We start from the raw sequence: 22097 nt of genomic DNA on the forward strand, positions 1-22097 counted from the left end.
GTTCCTAATAAATCTAAACCCCTCCTCCCTACACCATCGTCTCATCGATGTATTGAGACTCTGCAGTTCTACCTGACTAACTGGCCCTGCGTGTTGAACTGGAAGCATTTCCGAGAATGCTACCATGGAGGTCCTTGACTTAAATCTCTTACCTAGAAGCCTAAATTTGGCCTCCAGGACCTCTCTCCTATTCCTCGCTTTCTGATTGGTACCTACATGTACTATGGCCACCGGCTCTTCCCCAGCACTACACATAAGTTTATCTAGATGTCTCGAGAGCTCCACAACCTTCGCACCAGGCAGGCAAGTCACCATGAGGTTCTCCTGGTCATCACAAACACAGCTATCTATGTTCCTAATGATCAAATCACCCATGTCTCTTTCTAATAACTGGAGTTCCCTCCCCAAGAGAGGATACTTCAGTGTGAGAGGATACCACAACATCTTCAGGAAGGAAAGTCCCAATTATGGGATCATTTCCCTCTGCTCCAGTTGGATGTTCTCCTTCACTGAGACTTTCATCCTCCTCAACAGCACAGAGGCTGTCAGACCGGGGGTCAGACCATTTTACTATGTCCTGGAAAGCACCCCAGTAGCACCCCAAAGGCCAATCAGAATTTGGAACCCACAGCACTAGGTGCTGTACAAACAGAGTGAGAAACAGTCCCTGCCTTAAAGAGCTTAGATGGTAAGGGGAGAAATTAACAATAACAGGTAGACATTGGGGAGTGAGAACAGAGGAGCCAGGTAATGGTGACAGGAAGGTGGGGGTTGGAAGTGAGTATGTGAGTAATTGTGACAGGAAAGTTGAGCGGTGGGGAGCTAGGATGCAGGTTACAGTGACAGGAAGGCGGGAGGGAGGATGCAGGTAACGGTGACAGGAAGGTGGGGGTAATGAGAGAGGATGCAGGAAACGGTGACAGGAAGGTGTGGGTAAGGAGAAAGGATGCAGAAAACGGTGACAGGAAGGTGGGAGGTAGGAGGGAGGATACAGGTAATAGTGAGAGGAAGGTTGGTGGTTGGAGGGGAGAATGCAGATAACAGTGACAGGAAGATAGTGGTTGGAGGAAGGATGCAGTTAACGGTGACAGGAAGGTGGGGGCTAGGAGGGACGACGCGTATAATGGTGACAGGAAAGTGTGGCGTTAGAAGGAGGATGCAGGTAATGTGACAGGGAGGTTGGGGGGTGGGAGGGTGGATGCAGTTAACGGTGACAGGAAGGTGGGGAGTGGGAGATTGGATGCAGGTAACGGTGACAGGGAGGTGGGCGTGGGAAGGAGAATGCAGGTTATGATGACAGGAAGGTGGGAGTTAGGAGGAAGGACATGAGTAACAGTGACAGGAAGGTGGGAGGGAGGATACAGGTACCGGTGACAGGAAGGTGGGAGGAGGATGCAGGAAATTGTAACAGGAATGGATGTAAGGTGACCAGAAGAATTGTTTCATGGGCTTAGTATCAGGAGAATTTGTATTGAGGGCTATTTTTAAGGCAGAAATATAAGACTGTATTAGTGATGAGACACTCATAAGGGCTTGACAGCGTCACTTATCCAGGAGGAAAGAATACTTCTAGTATGAAGAGGGCTGCATAGAGTGGGTGCTGACTACTTTCTAATGTGATAATTATGTCACATTTTAGTGAGGTGCCTCAAAAACCAATCTCTGGGTCAGCTTGAATCCTTTTATATCATGATACTGCCTGTAGACACCCACAATGCCAACTCTTACCTGGAAACTAAGTACATGTTACCAGGGATGCATCGTGCAGTATCAGCCATTGCTGGCTGCACTTCTCCAGCATCGCTTTAATCTTATTCTGTTATTAAATTCTCAACGAAGGAGCATTTCATTGACTAAATCCAGGGTTTTCTGGGTGCACCAGACTCCCCATTCATAATGCTTGATCCTAGCTGCCTACATGCTAAGGAGACGCTGCTCAGTTCTTTGGGATCCCTGGGGACCTAGCTTCCCAACACCCCCAGTGGGGCAATAAGATAGTCATAAGAACATAAGAACACAAGAACACCAATACTGCGTCAGGCCAAAGGTCCATTTAGTCCAGTATCCTGTCTTCTGACAGTGGCCAATCCCAGGTGCCCCAGAAGGAATGAACAGAACAGGTAATCATCAAGTGATCCACCCCCTGTCTCCCATTCTCAGCTTCTGGCAAACAGAGGCTTGGGATACCATCCCTGCCCATCCTGGCTAATAGCCATTGATGGACCTATCCTCCATGAATTTATCTAGTTCTTTTTTGAATCCTGTTATAATCTTGGCCTTCACAACATCCTCTGGCAAGGCATTCCACTGGTTCACTGTACATTGTGTAAAGAAATACACCTCTACCCTGATATAACGCTGTCCTCGGGAGCCAAAAAATCTTACCGCGTTATAGGTGAAACCGCGTTATATCGAACTTGCTTTGATCCACCGGAGCGTGCAGCCCTGCCCCGCCCCCGGAGCGTTGCTTTACCACATTATATCCAAATTCGTGTTATATCGGGTCGCGTTATATTGGGGTAGAGGTGTACTTCCTTTTGTTTGTTTTAAACCTGCTGCCTATTAATTTCATTTGGTGATCCCTAGTTCTTGTGTTATGAGGAGTAAATAACATTTCCTTATTTACTTTCGCCAGTCAGTGCTGGAGCATTTTTAGTTTTAAATGCATAATGGCTGATATACAATCTGTTTGTTTAAAAAAAACTAAGATAATACCATCCTTGGGTAGGCTCAAATCACCAACCTATTTGTTATTAGCTGAATGACCCTAGTAATTGCACCATCGAGACAGCTATCACATAAATAATAGTAATCAAGTGCCTTTTGATGTGATGCACTATAACAACAGCAGCAGCAACACCAAAAATGCACTCAGCAACATTTTTGACCATTTCCAAGATGTAGGTTTGGAATAACTCGTGAACCCTCAGCAGGGCTTCCAATGAGAACCAGATGTTGCTGAAGGTCACAAAGCCTTCTTTGACGAAGCTTTTCCACCATAACAAAAATTACACTCTCAACCCTAACACCTTTCTTCTCCACAAAAACCTGACCCCCCCTCAAAAAAATCTCCCCCAGAACACTATCCAACCAACCAGCCAAAGATAATCATAACCCTAGCACAAGCAGAGTTTTCATTCCGTGAAGAGAGAAGAGCCAAACACTATCAAGTTCATGAAGGACTTCACTATTTCTAATTGATTTTATGTGGAAGGTGCTCAGATGGGACAGTGCTGGGTGGGAGTTCAGAACCCTGAAGCTAGATAGATGTTATGGGTTTGTGCTCCCCCTTCTTTCTGCCCTAAGCCACCTCATGCAGACCGTTGTCTTCATCAAGCAAATGTTTCCCTGTATAAAATGTTGACTTGTGCTGGGTGGTGATATCCCCATAAGGATCTGCTATGTTGGTCAAAGGCTAGATTAGTCTGCACTTTTAATCCCTTGGTTGGTGGTCTTCAGTGAGCAGTGGAAGTGCAAAGAGATGTTGCACCCTGAGTCTGCAGTTTCTCTAACAGATACGTAAGGCCTTTTGCAACGGCTTTAGTTAGTGTTCGCAAAAAGAAGAACAGGAGTACTTGTGGCACCTTAGAGACTAACAAATTTATTAGAGCATAAGCTTTCGTGGACTATAGCCCACTTCTTCGGATGTGACACTCAGCATTGCAGCACCTAACTTTTAGGCACCTAGAAAATCACAGGAACGCACTGCAATTCACAAAGCCTGAGTTAGGAGCCTGGGTTCCCTATGCAATGTGTGAGGAGAGACAGGGTGCCTTAGCCAGGGCCGACTCCAGGCACCAGCCCTCCAAGCATGTGCTTGGGGTGGCACCTGGAGGGGGGTGGTGCTCACCCGGGGAGAGCGGGGCCGCGGCCGGGCTCGCCACCCTCCACTGGCGCTCCGGCCGGCCGGGGAGAGCGGGGCCCCGGCCGGACTCTCCGCCCTTCCCCGGGCGCTCCGGCTGCAGGGGAGAGTGGAGCCGCGGCGGGCTCGCCACCCTCCACCGGCGCTCCGGCCGGCCGGGGAGAGCGGGGCCCCGGCCGGACTCTCCGCCCTTCCCCGGGCGCTCCGGCTGCAGGGGAGAGTGGAGCCGCGGCGGGCTCGCCACCCTCCCCCGGCGCTCCGGCCGGTCGGGGAGAGCGGAGCCGTGGCGGGCTCGCCGCCCTCCCATGGCGCTCCGGCTGGTCGGGGAGAGCGGGGCCCTGGCCAGGCTCTCCGCCCTCCTCCTGGCGCTCCGGCCGGCTGGGGAGAGCGGGGCTGCGGCCAGGCTCGCCACCCTCCCCCCGGCGCTCCAGCTGCCGGGGAGAGCGGAGCCGCGGCGGGCTCACCGCCCTCCCCCGGCGCTCCGGCCGGCCAGGGAGAGCGGGGCCGTGGCCAGGCTCTCCGCCCTCCTCCCGGCGCTCCGGCCGGTTGGGGAGAGCGGAGCCGCGGCAGGCTCACCGCCCTCCCCCGGTGCTCCTGCCAGCTGGGGAGAGCGGGGCCGCGGCTGGGCTCGCCGCCCTCCCCGCGGCACTCCCTGCCGGGGGCGGGGAGAGGGAGCGTGTGACGAACTGGGACTGTTCTTGCTGGGGTGTGGGAATGCTGACAGGGGAGTGTGACTAGGATGGTCTGCATCGGAGGATGGGAGTCGGCCCGAGGGAACATACCTGAGCTTGTAACATGAGAACCCAGGAGGGGGTTGGAGGTCAGGTGACTCCGGGGCCCGGGAAACGGAACAAAGGCTGTGGGAGGGGTCGCTGAAAGGAGAGTGCTGGAAGCAGGCTGGAGAGATGGCTGGGAGGCAGAGATGGCTCTGACCCCCCAAGGGGGGTGGGCTGGCATGCCCTGGGACCCCCAGCTGGACCTAACTGAGGGGGGTCCCTGTTGTCTGTGCCTGCAAGACCTGTCTTGGACTGTATTCCTGTCATCCAAATAAACCTTCTGCTTTACTGGCTGGCTGAGAGTCATGGTGAATCGCAGGAAGCCGGGGGTGCAGGGCCCTGAGTTCCCCAATACTCCGTGACAGAGCCGGCCCTGGCCTTAACACACATCCTTCTCATCGGCATCTCCTATTGGCTAGCCTAGGTAGCTCCCTGCCTAGTGTGGTTGTTCTGAATGGCAATCTAAGCCCCGCCTCTCAGGAAGGCCAGGCTGCAGGGAGGTGCCAATGTCTGCTAGTGATTCGCAAATGAGAATGATTCTCTTGGAGAACTCATGGTTAGCATGCTCACCTGGTGTCTAGGAAACCCAGGTTCAATTCCCTCCTCTGCTGAAGGAGAGAAAGGATTGGAACAGGGGCTCACACGAGCATGTGCTAACCACGGAGCTATGAGATAGCAATCTCTCCTGTTGAAGCAGTTCCACTGGGGATAAACAATTAAAGAGTCGGTGGAGCAACGGACTGGCCTGTTGGTCCCCCACCTCCTACTTGGGGGCCCTAACCACCAGGCTACAGAGTTATTTCCCCCTTCGCTGCCCCAGTGATGCTTCCATCATTTATCCACAGTGGAATCACATCAACAGGGGGGGTTGAGGGAGCTCCCATGTCAGAGTGCCCCACAGCTCAGTGGTTTGAGCACTCACCTCAGAGATGTGGGTGACCCCTGTTCGAATCCTTTCTCCCTTTCTGGCAAGGGGGTAACTGAACATGGTCCCCCACATCCCCAGTGAGTGCTCTAACTGCTGGGCTAAAAGTTAGAGTGTGGCTGGTGCCACCTCCTCCTTGTCTAGCTAGATTCTGAAGGGGACATGATCAAGTCGGCAGTCTCTGCGAACAAGGGTCATGGTGGATTCTTCATCAGTGCAACTTTTAAATCAATATTGGCTGTTGTTCTAAACAATCTGCTCTAATTCAGGAATTCCCAGCCTCTTCTGAATCATGCTCCACTTTAATAATTTTTTTTAACGTGGAGCCCCCCCACCCACGCCCGCTTACTGTAGTGAGAAGGATATTGCCACCAAGCATTGCTAATGTATTTGTTCAAGAGATACCAGGCCAATTACTCAAAATACAAGTCAAATTGTATTATAAAAATACCCCTTACTTGTATTAGTGCTGGACTCCAAGTAACGGGAGAATTTACCACTTCCCTTGATAGTCTGTTTGATGGTTAATTACATTCACTGTTAAAAATGTGCATCTTATTTCCAGTGTACACTTTGATGACTTCAACTTCCTGTCAGTGGATTATACCTTAGTGTCTGTTAGATTAAAGAGTGTCAGATATCATCTTCCTATGTAGGTACTTATAAACCATGGTCAACTAGACCCTTAAACTTCTCTTTTATCACCTAAATGGATTATGTTTCTTTAGCTTCTTATTGTAAGACATGTTTTCCATACCTTCCATACCAAATTACATTAGATTTAGCTTTCATCTATAGCTGTGAAATTTGTAGGGCTGCTACTGAACTTGTTGTGATGTGTGGTGTGTTTAGCTGTTTAACTATAAGGCTATTTTCTATGAACTTCACTTTAAGTATAAAGTAGACACACTAGCCGGTCTGTAGGGACACTACCCACTGAGTCTGTTTAAGATGGCTGCAATGCCCCTCTGCCATGTACATTGGCCAAACCGGACAGTCCCTCCGCAAAAGAATAAATGGACACAAATCGGACATCAGGAATGGTAACATACACAAGCCAGTAAGTGAACACTTCAATCTCCCTGGTCATTCTATCACAGATTTAAAAGTCACTGTCATTGAACAAAAAAACTTCAGAAACAGACTTCAAAGAGAAACAGCAGAACTAAAATTCATTTGCAAATTCAACACCATTAATCTGGGCTTGAATAGGGATTGGGAGTGGCTGGCTCACTACAGAAGCAGCTTTTCCTCTCCTGGAATTGACACCTCCTCATCTATTATTGGGAGTGGACTACATCCACCCTGATTGAATTGGCCTTGTCAACACTGGTTCGCCACTTGTGAAGTAACTCCCTGCTCTCCATGTGTCTGTATATAATGCCTGCATCTGTAGCTTTCACTCTATGCATCCGAAGAAGTGAGGTTTTTACTCACGAAAGCTTATGCCCAAATAAATCTGTTAGTCTTTAAGGTGCCACCAGACTCTTTGTTGTTGCTATAACAGAGTGAGTCACACACACTGTACTCTCTCACAGAGACTTTATACAAGTTTTTCTTGCTTTGTTGTTTCCCCTGAATCTAAAATAAGACTAATCCTCTTGGAATGTACAGGTTTGCTTTTTGTCTAAGGAAAAACATAGCAAAAAGAAGGTAATGATGAAGTTCACATCTATTTAGACACTGGTGACAATATTTGACAGCCAGATCTCAGTCCTGAATGGTACCATTGTTCCTGTTTGTGGGAGGCTGTAAATGTCTCACTATGCCTGATAATTCCAAATAATAAGGACGTTTTGTTCCCAGGGAGTGTTAATCTTGGAGTGTTCTGTATGTGTTGCTGTTGTGAATCTGTAAAAATTCCTAGTGAGGAAATAGTTCTAATTTCAGGAGTATATTCATTTAATTAGTTGAATACAAAAGATACTGATTACAGTTTGCGGAATATATTTTAAAACAATTTAATTTATATTAACTTTGGATAAAGTTTCAGTGACCATCTGGAGTTGATGAACTGACAGATATGTGACTTAACTTTTAAATGATCTTGAAATCTGCTTGGAAAAATGTAGGCTCTTTTATTTTTCAGAATGTGATTATTTTAGAAGAAATTCATTTTAATTTTTAACTTGGAAAATATAAACATTGTAGTTTCACTAACTTTAGCTAAAAATCTCAGTCAAGGTATTTTATGCTAAATGTCATCTTTAGAAAATTCACACTAGTCCCATGTGTTTTGCTGTGCTGAGCTGGTAGTGCCATTGAATGGAGGATCTCATAAAGCATGATGGATTATCAGGATCAAAGTGAAACATTAATGAGAGGGGAATGGAAAATTAATTTCTCCTCAGTTTGTGATTTGCTGCCATACATGGAGGACAAGAGTCACTTTGCATCAACACACTATTTCTGGACTCAGGCTGTGCGTCAGCTGGTAAGTGCTGATGCAAAGGTAACTGATCTTGAGAAAACATTGGTCCATAATGGCCATAAAGGAACATCACTGGGAGAAGGTTTAAAATAGATGCGGCTAATGTGCTGCACCCAAAGCTGCTGCACCATTTGCACTGCAGAGGCTTTTAAACAGTATCAACAAGAGAGAGTGGTGTGTATTTATGGATGCACCAAAGCATCATTCCCACTAATATCACCAGAATTTCACAAAATGCCCCTGGGCTGCAGAAAGACATTTTCATTCAGAGGCTTCCAGTCTACAAAGCCAAATCCAATTATTCAGTTCTCCATACACTGCCTAAACAGTGTGCTAGTACCTCAGCAAACCTACCTGCTGCAAGAGCTGATTTCTCTCTCATGCATAAAAGAAAGAAAGAAAGAAAGAAAGAAAGAAAGAAAGAAAGAAAGAAAGGTTTGTCAAGCTGTTGAAGTCTGACTTTAGAGCTGTACCTACTCATATTTGGTAGCATTCACACATGTGAGTAGTCCCTTTGAAGTCAATAGGGATACTGGTGTGAGTAAATGCTATTCAGTATAAGAAGAGATTACTGAATTATGTCCCTAATGGGCAAAGTTGAAGGGCAAAATGTGTAACTGAGAGAGCCCAGTAACCTAGAGGAATCTTTGGGAACATCTGCCCATGGGGTCCTCTACATCTGGGCAAGTGGATTCATCTGGGTCTTAGGCTATACTGTCTCTCTGACCCTTTATTTTGTGCCCATCACCTGCCTTCAGATGACTGGTGCGTTTGGAAACGAATGTGGTTTCTGAATGTGTACTTTCTCTTGGCATTCAAGAGGTTAAAGTTGAGTATATAGCACCCAATACCTAATTTTCATTTTGTAGCTCCAAGCAACAAACAATCCAAGGGGCCTAGCCAGGGGAGAACCATGGGCAGAAACTAATAAAATGAGATGCATCTTGCCAATGAAACATTGGAACAACTTACCAAGGGCTCTGGTGGATTTCCCATTACTGGCAATTTTTCAATCAAGATTAGATATTTTTCTAAAAGATCTGCTCTACTTCAAAAAGGAATTATTTTGGGGAGGTTCTATGGCCTATAGGGAGTCAGACTAGATAATCACAATGGTTCCTTCTGGCCTTGGAAACTGAATCTATGAAACATCCTTCATGAATTGGGAGGCTATGAGTCCTTCACTATGCAACTTTGGTGTGGCCTCAAATGGAATATTAAATTCAGTACTAGGCACGGCCTTCCAGAAAGATCGTGACAAATGAGGGAATTCTGAAGAGAGCAAAACCAGAGGGACTGATTTAGAGGGAAAGAGAGAAATCTGTCCAGCTTGGCAAAGCGATGACTAAGTGGCATGGGCATTAAATTCTTTGGTGATACAATGAGTATAATGATGTGAAGTTAAATAAGGAAACATTTAAGCTGAATACCAGGAGATGCTGCCTGGTAGCGTGAAGTATAAGGCTGTGGATGAGTCTCCCAGGGAAGTGATAGGGGCCCCATTGCTTGGCACTGTAAAAACTAGACTGCAGCAAACATTAAAAAATATACTACAGGGACCAATCTACTCTGCCACTTGGGAAGTGGCCTGGTAGTATAACAGGTATTTTCCCTCTATTCAATATGGTCAAGTGTATGTTAAAGGCTTGGATAAGTTACAGTGTAGGTATACCATCCATTAACAGCATCCACAGTCAGACATCAAAGCTGAACTAAGCTTTCTTCATCCTGGGATCTCTTTCCTTATGTCCCAGATGGAATGTCAGGGAAGGAACGTGTCACCTACTCCCTCTTTTTCTAGAAGCCAGTTGCCAGCAGCTGCTGTTGCTAATATTATACTCCTAGCCTCCTTTACTCTCCTTGTCACTTCACTGTCCCTCTCCTTCTTCCTTCTCCTCCTTGTCTGCACTCCTTCTCCTAACCATAGGCTTCTCACTCACCTGTTCTGTAACTTGAGCCCATCAGCTGTTCTGCTGTGTGATGAGAAGGGCATTTTGGAACTTCATCCTCTTCTGCTAGGACTCGCTGTCCAGATAGCTTTCTCTGGTGTTTACTATAGAGATAGGAGAAGTTTGATTAACCAGGAAACTCTGATGCATGATCAAGAGCTGCCTACCCTAAAATCCCTGGTAGCTGGGTTTTTTACCTGTCTCTCTACTGTTCAGAAAGTTGCCACCCAGCCCCTCCTGGCGTTTCACTCTCTCCTACTCTCTGGCTTCCAGAGGGAAGCCTCTCAGATGTCATAACTGGAAACAGAAGACATCACTCACCTGGAAATCCCTCATCCACCTGGCTGTGGGGCTGAGGCAGAGTGTTCACGGCCCGTTCCTGGGAGAGCGCAGGGCCAGGGACAGAATTAGAAGAGAAGGCGGCCATGTCAGTCCCCTGCATGTCCAGCCCATTTGACACAAGCAAGGGTTCAACAGCTAAACTCTCCATGGGATTACATTTAGCCTCAGAACCCTTAGCTTTCATGCACTATAAGACAGAACAATGGCTGGCCCAAATTGCCCTTCAGTCAGGATGATTAGTTGAAGTCTCTTGTCAGTTATGAGCATCAATTTGTTGTTCTCTGAAATCAGTTAATGTTTCCAGCTCTGCTGTTGCCCCACCAGCATGGGACTCTACTCATAATGGTAGATCAGACCCCTCGAGGACATTTCTTAACTAGACAATACAGTATTCTGGCAGCAGATGGAATAGGTTAGTGCTGCATGGAATACACAAAGCTCTCTTTTTATATGACTTAATCTGACCCAGGACATCTCAGCAGCATAAACAGAGCCTTTTAGTATGGAAAATGTATTCTTACCACCTCCAGGGTCCAGTGCCCAGCAGTGTTTTAGCAGAAGTGTAGGGGTTGAGACGTTTTGCCGGCAGGATTACCATGCCAGCATTTCTGCTTGATTTATGCCAAGATTCCTGGTAGCTCTAATTTTACAGGGAGAGCAGCAGAAATGCTGCTGCAATCTGAGGCTGTGCATTCCTCTTCACACTCTCCATAGGGGACCTGCAGGGCAAAGAAATCTCTCCAGGCATGCCCTACTAATATTGACAGCATGGCAGACAGCAGCATTTGCAAGCTGAAAATCCCACAGGGAATGTTTTTAGAAAATAATTAATGTACCAGCTAATCCAGAAGCAGTACAAAATCTGGCCAGCATCTCAGAGTTTCACTGGATACCTTGGAAGGTTCTGCTCTGTTTTCAGTGATGTTTTACTATATGCCGATAAAGGGCGTGACGTTGTCCCAGCCTCTGCTCTTACTGGATGATGGTTTTATTCTTGTATTTGGAAAGCAACATGTCCTGATCCCATTGCTCATGATGAGGGATAGTTCCATTGATTTCACTGGCATAAAATACTGCTCCATGTCAGGAGGGATAACAAAAGCAGGCCCAAATGAGTCGAAATTCAGACATTTTGTAGCTTGGTTTCACTGGAAAGTTCATGTTGCTGGGTCAGTGTCAAAGCACCGAAACAAAACAATTGTTTTAAACAGAATTAAATATAATACGTTTAAAATCCAAGATCTTTATAGAGGTGGAACTAGGTGATTTGGATCCAGGGTCAGATTATATGTGTTTAAAAGTGATCCCTGATAAACATTACCTCGAATCGGGACAGCCTGGCCTGGGGTGAGGCTGCCAATTGGTGACCTAGACCCTCTGTACACAGTCTGATGTGCCACTGATTTTCTCTTAGAGAAAAGCCTGAACCAGAATGCCCAATATGGATCCCTCTGAACTTTGGGAAAATACAGACCCCATCCCAGGAACTCTCTGTAATGGGACTGAACTAAAACTGGTTCCACTGAAGCTGTGCTAAAGCCATTGAGAATCCTAGTGCTGATGAGGTTCTGGTGGCTGGATCCCTTTTTACCCTTGCCTCCTGTAGGCTTTCTGTTCAGTAGGAGTAACTAAAGTGGTAGCAACACAAGTCTGGCTGCCAGAGAATTGTCTTCACTGGGGCTCCCACTGGCTTAATGACAGTTCATTTGAAGACAATGTTAGGGTCTGTGGGACTTTTTGTAAGCTCCCCAGTGTAGCCAGAGCCTTACAGAGCTTCTCCTGCCTTTGCCCCAAATAGGAGATGACCCAAGGGAAGCAGAAGCTGCTACACCCCCTCATCAATTTAGGAAGGGGGCTCTGCCAAAAGGCAAACTGAGGTTTATAACTGGCTCAGCAGGGAAAGTTCATGATCTCAGTTCATAGAGGCTGATTCCAGGGTGCCCTTACTCATGCTGGGTAACATCTTTCTCCACAAGTAGCCCCAGTGAGTGCAGTACTTTAGAAAGAGTAAAGTTATCAGAAGCTAGTCCACAATGGGAAAACCTTCCACAAGATTGTCAATGTGGTAGTAGAAACTTCTGTTACCTTAAAAGATGCTGATACCAACGGCAGCAGGGAATGCTGGTGAAGTGGTTAAAACCTGGAGGAAACACATAGGGAAACTATTCATGTTATATCTGGGATCAGATGGGGGAGACTACTTCCTTCCCCCCAAGAGGCTCTCCGGTCAAAAGACATTTGCAGGCAATATGGAGATAAAGACCACTAGAAACTCAGTCAATGGGAAATCAGCAGGGAATCCCTAGGCTGCTGATGTGATGGGACCACCCAGCAGCTGTTCCATAGACAGAACACCCATCCCAGGCTCAGAGGGAGCCCATGTTCTCTGATACTGTAACATTCCCGTGTCACAAAAGCAATTTCCCCTCAATCTTCTTTTTCCACTGCAGCATGATGGTAGGTGGATGCCATATAAACTACTAAAATAAAGTACCCTTTCCACTTACCCAGGTGTGCTAGGAAGCTGCGGTAGGAAGTTAGTGACTATTAAACTGTCTGGCTATTAAATGTCCTATAGTTAACTCAGATACTTAGGTCTGTATTAGACTTTCTGACCATTACAATGGCTGGAGATGCTTGGATAAAGTAGATTGCTCAGTAAACCCTCCTTTAACAAACAGTAATGTTGCCCTTTCGACCCGAGTGACTAGTCAAAGTTGGGGGTTCTGTGGGATATTCCAGTTGGAAGTGGAAACTGATGGTGTCTGATGTTTTCTTTGATGCCATTGTGTTTATTTACAAGGAATCTGCAAAGTCCTGTGTCTCTGAACACAGAAGGAATCAAATAGCAAGAAACAGCTTCTTTTGCCCACAGCACCAAGAGTTGGCTTTTCAGCTGGCACCCCGACCCAAAAATCTCTTCCAAGTTTCTTCCAGGGTCAGCCACCATGCTTTCAGCTTGTGCTTTCAGCTGTCTCTCTCTCTCTCCAGTCTTTCTTGTCTGTTCTCAGTTTCTTTGTGTTCTGCCTTCTCTCTCTCTCTCTCTCTCTGTCTCACACATACATACACCCCCCCCCCCACCGAAACAATACTGCTGGTTGGGTTCACACATTCCTTTTGCAGGTGGGTCTTATGCTTACAGTTATGTTAACTGAAGGGTGAATTCACACACCTATCAATCTCACCCTTCATAACATTTCACTCAGCTCATAACAGTAGCTTCTCATTCAGATATGGCAGGGCTATCTGAGATGGGTGCTGTATTTACACTCCCTGAGTTAAAGACAATCTAACACTGCTCTCAACTCTGTCTTCTCAACTACACAGTTGAGCTGTTTATTATCTCTTAAACAATTTGCCACGCTATAGAAGCAACAGTTCTAATTTCTTCCATCGCTTTCACCAAGTCTTCCATCAAGTTTACCCCAAATCTTGCTCTGTATGCTGCTTTGCAGCATTTAGCCTCTGCCTCTGTCAGAGGATGTGAGACAGCATCTGTGTGACATTGTCCCCAGGTTCTGCTTTTTCACCAGCTGAACAGCTTTATCAGACAAGCTTATTGTTCTTCCCCAGAACCCTTCCCATGATGCTGCTTGAAACAGAACTCTTGTCTGTAGCAGATGGGCCTAAAAATTCAGAGCTTTAACATTTGTCCAGGTCCACTGCAGCCATTATTTACTGACAGAGCTACTAGTGCATAAAATTTGGCTACATATTTACTCAAGACCACCACAGGGAGGAATTCCCTGTCCACTTGTTAGGATGGCAGGAGCACTTCTAAGGCTTCAAGAGATGTCCCCCCATCTCAGGATCCACATCTCTAGCTACCAAGATCCTATAGGATATGTTGTCCAAGACAAGATTTGAGTCATTAATACCTCAGGGGCTCTTGTGCTGGGCTTTGAAGTCTGCTCCCACAGCAACATCATGAGAAATAATTGTTGCTACAAAGTGTTCTTTAATATGCCGAACCTCTTGTATTTCTCCTGCCATTTTCATGGGCTGATTATTAATGGCCACCAACTTTACTCCTGTGGAAATGGTTCTCTTCCCCTTCAGCACTCAGGGTTCTCCAGGAATCAAGTTAATTTGGGAAGCTGAATCCAATAATAGTGTAGTTCGCCAGTAATTAACCACCCTGGTGACAAGCACATCCACTGGTTCAGATGCCAGTTGCGGTGTTTGTCAGAGCTGGGATGAGGTGGGAGTTTTAAGCTGGAATGCAGTGCTGACTGCTGATTGCTATGTGATAACTAGGGGAGAAAAAACACTGCTGCTTTGGTTGATTTTTGTATTGAATTTAGTTTGCTGTTGTGCAGATATTGGAGAATCATGACCACTCCATCAACTTCATTCCTGTATAAACCTGAACTCTTGTGCAACCATGTGGCAGGAGGTCAAGGTGAACAGGAAGAAAAGAGAATAGAAACAGCACTACAGACAATGGCTATCATCATTGATAGTGGCTGTTGGGAGTTTACTTTGTACCTTTGAAAAAAAATTCTTATTTGTTTTTTCCCTGTCTTTGATAGTTATAAAAGTTGTTCTGTGCACAGTTTAATGTTTATATAGATCATTTGGTTATTTATTATTTGGGTTTTTTTGCACAGGTGGAAGTTATGGTGCACTTATGCTTTACTGAACACTTAGTTATGTATTTGTTTTCCCCTTGTTTGTTTGCTATTAAAGCTGTAGTTTGGCACTGATGGAAGTATTTCACACCTGTGCTTTACTGCAGTGAACAGTGAGACATTGGTGGGATCATAATAAAGTGGTGCAGCTTCACATTCAGGGAAATTACACATACAGCTGCATCTGAGACCCTGTAAGTTACCAGACACCTACACAACCATGTGTGTGGTGCATGCATCCATCTCTGTTCACTGCTTACATGCCTGAGCACCTGTGCCATCTATCCACCAAAACAGTGCACATGGCTTGGTCATCCACTCATGAACCCATGATATGTGGTGCATGCACCCTCCCCAGCATTAGAGTGTCAACCACGAACCAATTCAAGCATATATTGATGTAATATGTAAATGGAAAAACTTGAATTTATTAACAGTCAAAACAGTTCCGGATCCCATTACATCATCAAATGTCATTAACTTTACCCTGGATTGCAAACATGTGGGCACACAGTGCATCCCTTATTTCCCTTGCACTCTAGGAAGCAGCCTCAAAAAGGACAGGTGCACTTTCTGGTTCTATGTACTTGGCCAGCAAACCAGCATTGTCTTGCGCCCACTCCATATGAAAATGTTCACTTTAGCCTCACAGATGTTGTGGAGGGCACAGCAGGCCACAATCATATGGACAGAGTTGGCGACATTGGCATCCAAACTGTTCTGTAAGCACACTCCACAGTCATCCTGCACCTGCTGAACATGTAACTGAACTGAACCTGCGAGGTCCTTTGTTGCTGGGGTAGGCTTTCATGAGCCATGGTAGCAACAGGTAGCCAGGATCCCCCCAAATAACAGCAGGCACCAATACCCCATTTATGATATTATCTAGTTTGTTTTTGAACCCAGTTATACTTTGGGCCTTCATAACATCCCCTGGCAATGAGTTCCATAGGTTTACTGTGCGTTGTGTGAAGAAGTACTTCCCTATGTTTGTTTCAAACCTGCTGCCTATTCATTTCATTGAATGAGTCCGGGTTCTTGTGTTATGTGTTACATACCTTTGTCTGCCAATTTGAAGAGCCCTCTATTTTCAAATTGTGTTCCCCATGTGGGTACTTACAGTCTGTGATCAAATAACCCCTTAACCTTCTCTTTGTTAAGCTAAATAGATTGAGCTCCTTGAATCTATTACTATAAGGCAGGTTTTCCAATCCTTGGATCATTGTTGTGGCTCTTCTCTGAATCCTCTCCAATTTATCAACATTCTTCTTGAATCTTGGACACCAGAACTGGACACAGCATTCCAGCAGCAGGTGCATCAGTGACAAACACAGAGGTAAAATAACCTCTTTGCTCCTACTCAAGATTCCCCTCTTTATGCATCCAAGGCTCACATTAGCCCTTTTGGCAACAGCATCACATTGGGAGCTCCTGTTCAGCTGATTATCTATCATGACCCCAAGTCTTTTTCAGGGGCACGGCTTCCCACGAGAGTCCCCCATTGTGTAAATACAGCCTGCTTTCTTTGTTCCTAGACGTATGTGTGATGTACAGGGAATTGTTATGTATTAATCTCTGAAGACTGGTATATAATAATGGAATGAATATTGTAAGTGATCTGGTGAGTGAGTGTATTCCTATGGTGGGTTATTAGAATTTCCTGTATGAATGTATAGCTGCAGGAAGAGAAAACAGGAAAGCAACACAATATATCTAGGTAAGGACCCCAGTATATACTTGAAGGACAATGGGGCAACCTGTAGCTTTAAGAAATCCTGACTTCTGTTTTCAACAGGTTGAAAACCTTGTTTTGCCAGAGCTGAGAGCCTGGAGGTCAAAAGAACCACTAACCAATGGTAAAGCCCTTCTCAGGGGGCAAAGGGTTTATTTGTCAGAAGCTAGGTAGGGGACAGGCTGACACTCTGAGGACAGTGTCTTAGCCATAGAGCCATCCCCAGCCCAGGGAATGCTAAGCCTTAGGGAAGGGCAGGCATGCATACAGCTGATTTTATTGCTTGTAACTTCTGCTTTCTCTGAAATGTTTTTGTGTTAAATAAATAATACTTTGCTCTCGGAGGCTGTTTGATCACTGGATCCCACTGCCTTTGCCCCAGAGTGAACAGACCTGTAGGTGCAGGAGACAAATCAGACCTGCTGAGATACACAGGGATTGAAGCCCAGGGCCTGGACTGTGAAGGCAAGAGTCACATGGTCCCACCCTGAGAAACAGGTGACCACTTGGATCCTGAGAGCTGGAGGGGGCATGCTCAGAGAGACCAGGAGGGGTCAGAGGAGCAGTTTGCCTGGATTACGCATGTTAACAGGAGACCCCCTCCCATTGGCATAGGTAGTGTCTACACTGAAGCACTGCAGCGGAGCAGCTGCAGTGGTGCCTCTGTAGTGTTTTAAGTGTAGACAAGCCCTCAGACACCCCTCTGATGCACAATTCCCTTCCCTGCTTCCCCCTTGCTCCTGGGGCAGGTAATTTGTTGCTGGCCTACCCCAGGAAGTCATCCCAGGAAGCTGTCTCCTCTGAGACAAGGGATTCACTTTCATTCCAAAGGCTAGTTTTGGACATTTCATTTCAGGTGTTTAGTTAGGAATGAGAAATGGGAAGCTGAATTGGAGAAATAAATTCTGCTAGTCAATTCTGCTGCCTGAAGTGAGGAATATTTGTTGTCTGCAATGTTTGTTAAGAGATTTCTTCCTCAAGTAGGCTCCACAGTCTACACCGCCCAGCAAGGTCTATTCAAAGGGAATATTTGGAAGCCCCATAAATGGTGTGTGCGTGGGTGAAGAGAGACTCCTTACTTAAAAAGAACTTGTAATGTTTAAAACAAATGTATAAATCCCTGAGTTCATATATTTGGCCCAGCTCATATTCCCACTGCAGTTGGCAAAGCCATATGCTGCACTCACTCACTCCCCTGAGAGGCCCAAACTTCCCCTCAAGTATTAAGATGTCAGCGAAAAACTAGCTTCTTTCTGCTGAAACCTAACCCCAGGGAGCAGGGATACCGCTGCACATAAAAATAGCTTTCTGGTTCCTTTGAGACATGCTTATGAAGGAATTGCTGAGCCCAGGATAGAACACAGATTTTCATACCAAATCAGACCATGGTGGGTCGCTCTGATCTGGAATGCTCCCTGTGTGGGAGATCCCTGCACATTCTCCCGTGTTGGGGACAGAGGGGCAGCTTTCCCTCGTGTCTCAATGTGCACCCCAGTCAAAATGCTGGTGGTTCTGATGCACTCAGGGTGTGTGTCCTGCCAACAGAGGAGATGTCTGAGGAAAGTGGGGCGTCAGTAGGGTATTGACAAATATTATTTCCCTTGAAAACACTCCTGCTGTTGTTACTGTTAATATTACCACTAACACTGCAGCAGTGCTCAACGGCCCCCGCTCAGAATCAAGCCCCATTGCCAGTGTTCGGCCCTAGACACAAACAGTCGAAGAGACAGACCCTACCTCAAAGAGCTTAGGAGCTACTCTCTGCTGTTTAATTAGTCTGAGGGAGACATTGCTCCACTGGGCTTCAGAAAAGGACAGAATACACTTCCCTTTTCAAGGGGCATGCAGACTGGGCAGAGAGAACAGGCTGAGTCTCTCTAGACACAGCAGCTGTGAATGGCTCCAAGTGAGGTATAAACATTGTGAGGTGGAGTACACGATGCACAGATCTGGGAGCCCATAGCCACGTGACTCCGTGAGAGAAACAGGGCAGCTTTCTCTTATTTTTGCCAACTGCAGAAAGTAGCTAAGCTGATGAGGAATTCCTGTCTTTACCAGGATAATAACACAACAGATGCACAGCAAATACCAACATACCAGTTAGTTTTTCCCACAGCAAATATTTCTGAAGAATTCAGACTAGATGTTCCTATGGTCACCTCTCATTCTGCCAGAATCCCACCCTCTCCTGCCTTTAGTTTGGGAGCCAGAGCTGTTTTATCACTTCTGGTTGTAGCTGGAAATTCAGTGTTTAATAAATAAATATATGGAGATATACCTATCTCATAGAACTGGAAGGGACCTTGAAAGGTCATTGAGTCCAGCCCCCTGCCTTCACTAGCAGGACCAAGTACTGATTTTTGCCCCAGATCCCTAAGTGGCCCCCTCAAGGATGGAACTCACAATCCTGGGTTTAGCAGGCCAAGGCGCAAACTACTGAGCTATCCCTCCCCCCACATATGTGTGCAGGTGTGTACATGAGGGAACCCATCATCTCTGTTGTCATGGTCAGACACCCTGGCTGTCAGCTAACTGTGCACATTAGACATGACTTTCTGCTCCAATAAGACAGGCTCCTCTCACCTGAGCTGAAAGAGTGTCTCCATGCACTGGCGGTATTATGAAAGGAAAAAATGGCTTTGTGCTCGTTATTTCTTCCTCATGGTATATGCAGCATGAAAGGTTTTTAAAAAGCTATCTGCTCACAATTCAGGTCTGGCCTGCGCTGGACGGCTCTGGCAGCTGGAGAGCCAGTGACATTCTGACACCACAAATGTGCAGAGAGTGCAGGCTGAGACATGAGGGGGCAGGGATTGCTGTCAGACTCTTTAACACCTTGGGGACTGACTGGTTTTGTTAACACCTACTGAACTGCCTACTGAAGGGCCCAGTAGAGGCGAGGATGAAATGACGGCTCAGAAATATTCAGTACCTCGTCTGCTCTGCTGTCGGGGAGGTCCCAAGAGCATCCTCAGAGAACCACCTGGTAGCCCAGAGTGACTTGAGTAGATTGTAATGGTTTCACCTCTCCGTCCCCATTGCCTTTCACTCCTTTCTGAGCTGCAGAGAAGCAAAACAGGACATGGTTATACCCACCTGGGCCTCCAGCCACTAAGGTTATGTCTGCACTCCAGCTGGCAGCCTGGGTAGACAGGGCCCTAGCTAGTGTGCTAAAAATAGCAGTTGCAGCTTGGGCTGGAGCTTGGTTCTTAAGTCCACCCAGGAGTGGCGCCAGGGCTTTTGGTGCCCTAGGCAGCAGCGCTCCTCCTCTGAAGCTGCGTTCTCGGCGGCGGGGGCCTTCAGCTCCGGGTATTCAGGGCACTTCGGCGGCAGATCCCGGAGCGAGTGAAGGACCCGCCGCCGAATTTCCGCAGAAGACTCGGAGCGGAAGAAGCCCCTCTTGGTGGCCCTGGTTCTTGGCGGTATTTCCGCAGCCGCTTTTCTTCCCACCCAGAGGAATCGCTGCCAAAATTCCGCCGAGGGCGGCAAAATGCCGCCCCCCACATCCTGCCGCCCTAGGTGACTGCCTAGGGTCGCCTAGTGGAAGTGCCGGCCCTGAGTCCACCTCTATGCACCAGCCCCAGCCACAACATCCACATTGGTACTCTTACTGCTCTAGCTCAAACCCCACTAGCATGTGTCTGTCCACCGGGCTGGGAGGCTCGATCCCCGCTGCGGCACAGCTGTACCCTACTGGGCAAGACAGTTACAAACGACTCAACACTCCATTGGGCAGGTGGAACAATCCACTGTGTAGAGGGCAGGCGGCACAAACACACTGAGCCCGGATCTTCCCCTCCAAGCTCCTCTGCTGGCATCTGGGGTTCAGAGGAGATCAAACCAGCTGCCAGGAGCCAGGCACCCCAGTACCAGTCAGAACCAGGGGCCTTCTCATAGAGTCATAGAGTGAAGGCAAGAAGGGACCACTAGAGCATCCAATCTGACCTCCTGTATATCACAGGTCACCACCACCACCAGCCCCCCCGCACTAAACCCAACAATGGAAAAGAGACCAAAGTATCGCAGCCCACGGGAGATTAGACTAGTCTGTGCCACAGGCAGCGAATAGGAGGGACCGAGGTGCACCAGTATCCCAGGCCCCCGCTAGGGCATGGAAATGATTAAGTGAGATGAACTAAGATAAGCCTGGCAAGTGTCCCGCATCCACATGCTGCAAAGGAAGGTGGATGCCCTCCAAGGTTACTACCACTCCAACCTGAGGGAAATTCCCATCCAACCCCAGATGTGGCAATCAGTTAGACCCTGAGCATCTGCGTAGAACCAGCCAAGCACCTGAGAGAGAATGCACGGTGCCACCTCAAAGCAATATCCCTCCCCAGTGTCCCATCTCCAGCCATGGTCATCCCTGATGCTTCAGTGGAAGATAAAAAATACCCTCTCTGAATACATTGGGGGAGAGTCCCTTCCTGACACCGGCTAGTGGCCAGCTGACACCCTGGAACATGAGCTTTAGGAACATAATAAATACAACTCCCCCATCATCACAAACAGCCCCGTCAAACAATTGCACTCAAAATTTGTCCAACTCTCTTTTAAAAGTACTTAAGTTGTTTGCCTCACAACCGCTAATGGGAGGGTGTTCCAGAACCTCACCCCTCTGATGGTTAGAAAGCTTCTAATTTCCAGCCTGAATTTGTTCATGGCCAGTTTAAATTTGTTCTTGTGCCAACATTGGCCATTAGCTGAAATAACTCTTCACCCTCCCTGCTGGTGTTTACCCTTCTAAAGTATTTCTAGAGAGCAATCCCATCTGCCCTCAGCCTTCTTTTGGCCAGGCTAAACAAGCCAAGCTCTTCCAGGCTCCTCTCATAAGACAGGCCCTCCATTTCCTTGACCATGCTCGGAGCTCTTCTCTGCACCTCTTTCAGTTTGAATTAATCTTCTGCACATGCTCAGACTGCCTCTCTGGTAATGCTCCCCCACTTACTGGTGTTAAAGATACTCCTCCTGATTACTCGTGAGATGATGGATGGATTCTTCTTGTGTGTGTGATGAGTGGCTGGAAGGAGAGCAGGCCTGGGGCTGTGATACGGAACAGTTCCTTCACAGATTTTGGCATCCGTGCTGAGTTTTCAGTTTCACGATCAAGCGGCGGGGCGGGGTGCCTGGGAACTGTAGCTCTTATCTCAGGCTGAGCACTTCATCTCTTTCTGCTTGTTTGCTAAGCACAGCCCTCTGCATGTCTGTCAGCCCTGGTGGGGGAAGAGCTGTCACAGAAGAGAGAACAATGCCCTTGTTTCCCACTGGAAAAGAGTTGTTCATTTATTTTTCTAATGAGGAGCACTATTTCATCATTAGGGGGAATGACATCAGCTGTCTTGAAACCATCCCCCCAAACAACCGATAACATCTGCCCTCCCCCTCCCGCCCCCAGCTGCCTGTGGAGATACAAGAGCACAACTAGGTCACTCCTCACCTACAACATGGC

The 22097-nt window shown here is 47.1% G+C and overlaps 1 protein-coding gene and 1 pseudogene across 1 annotated transcript in view; one reads left to right on the top strand and one right to left on the bottom strand.

Annotated features, from left to right (window-relative positions):
• Positions 1 to 11144, bottom strand: part of LOC128848447 (myb/SANT-like DNA-binding domain-containing protein 2) — a 38038-nt gene extending 26894 nt beyond the window's left edge. Inside the window, exons 1-2 of the mRNA XM_054048446.1 lie at positions 10807 to 11144; positions 9935 to 10047 (exon numbers count right to left, since the gene is read on the bottom strand). The gene's annotated coding sequence lies outside the window, so the exon portion shown is untranslated. The remainder of the gene's footprint in view (positions 1 to 9934; positions 10048 to 10806) is intronic.
• Positions 1 to 14649, top strand: part of LOC128848446 (myosin heavy chain, skeletal muscle-like) — a 31993-nt pseudogene extending 17344 nt beyond the window's left edge.
• The last annotated feature ends 7448 nt before the right edge of the window (positions 14650 to 22097 follow it).

Source organism: Malaclemys terrapin, chromosome 13 (genome assembly GCF_027887155.1).
Source record: "Malaclemys terrapin pileata isolate rMalTer1 chromosome 13, rMalTer1.hap1, whole genome shotgun sequence".
NCBI lineage: Eukaryota > Metazoa > Chordata > Testudines > Emydidae > Malaclemys > Malaclemys terrapin.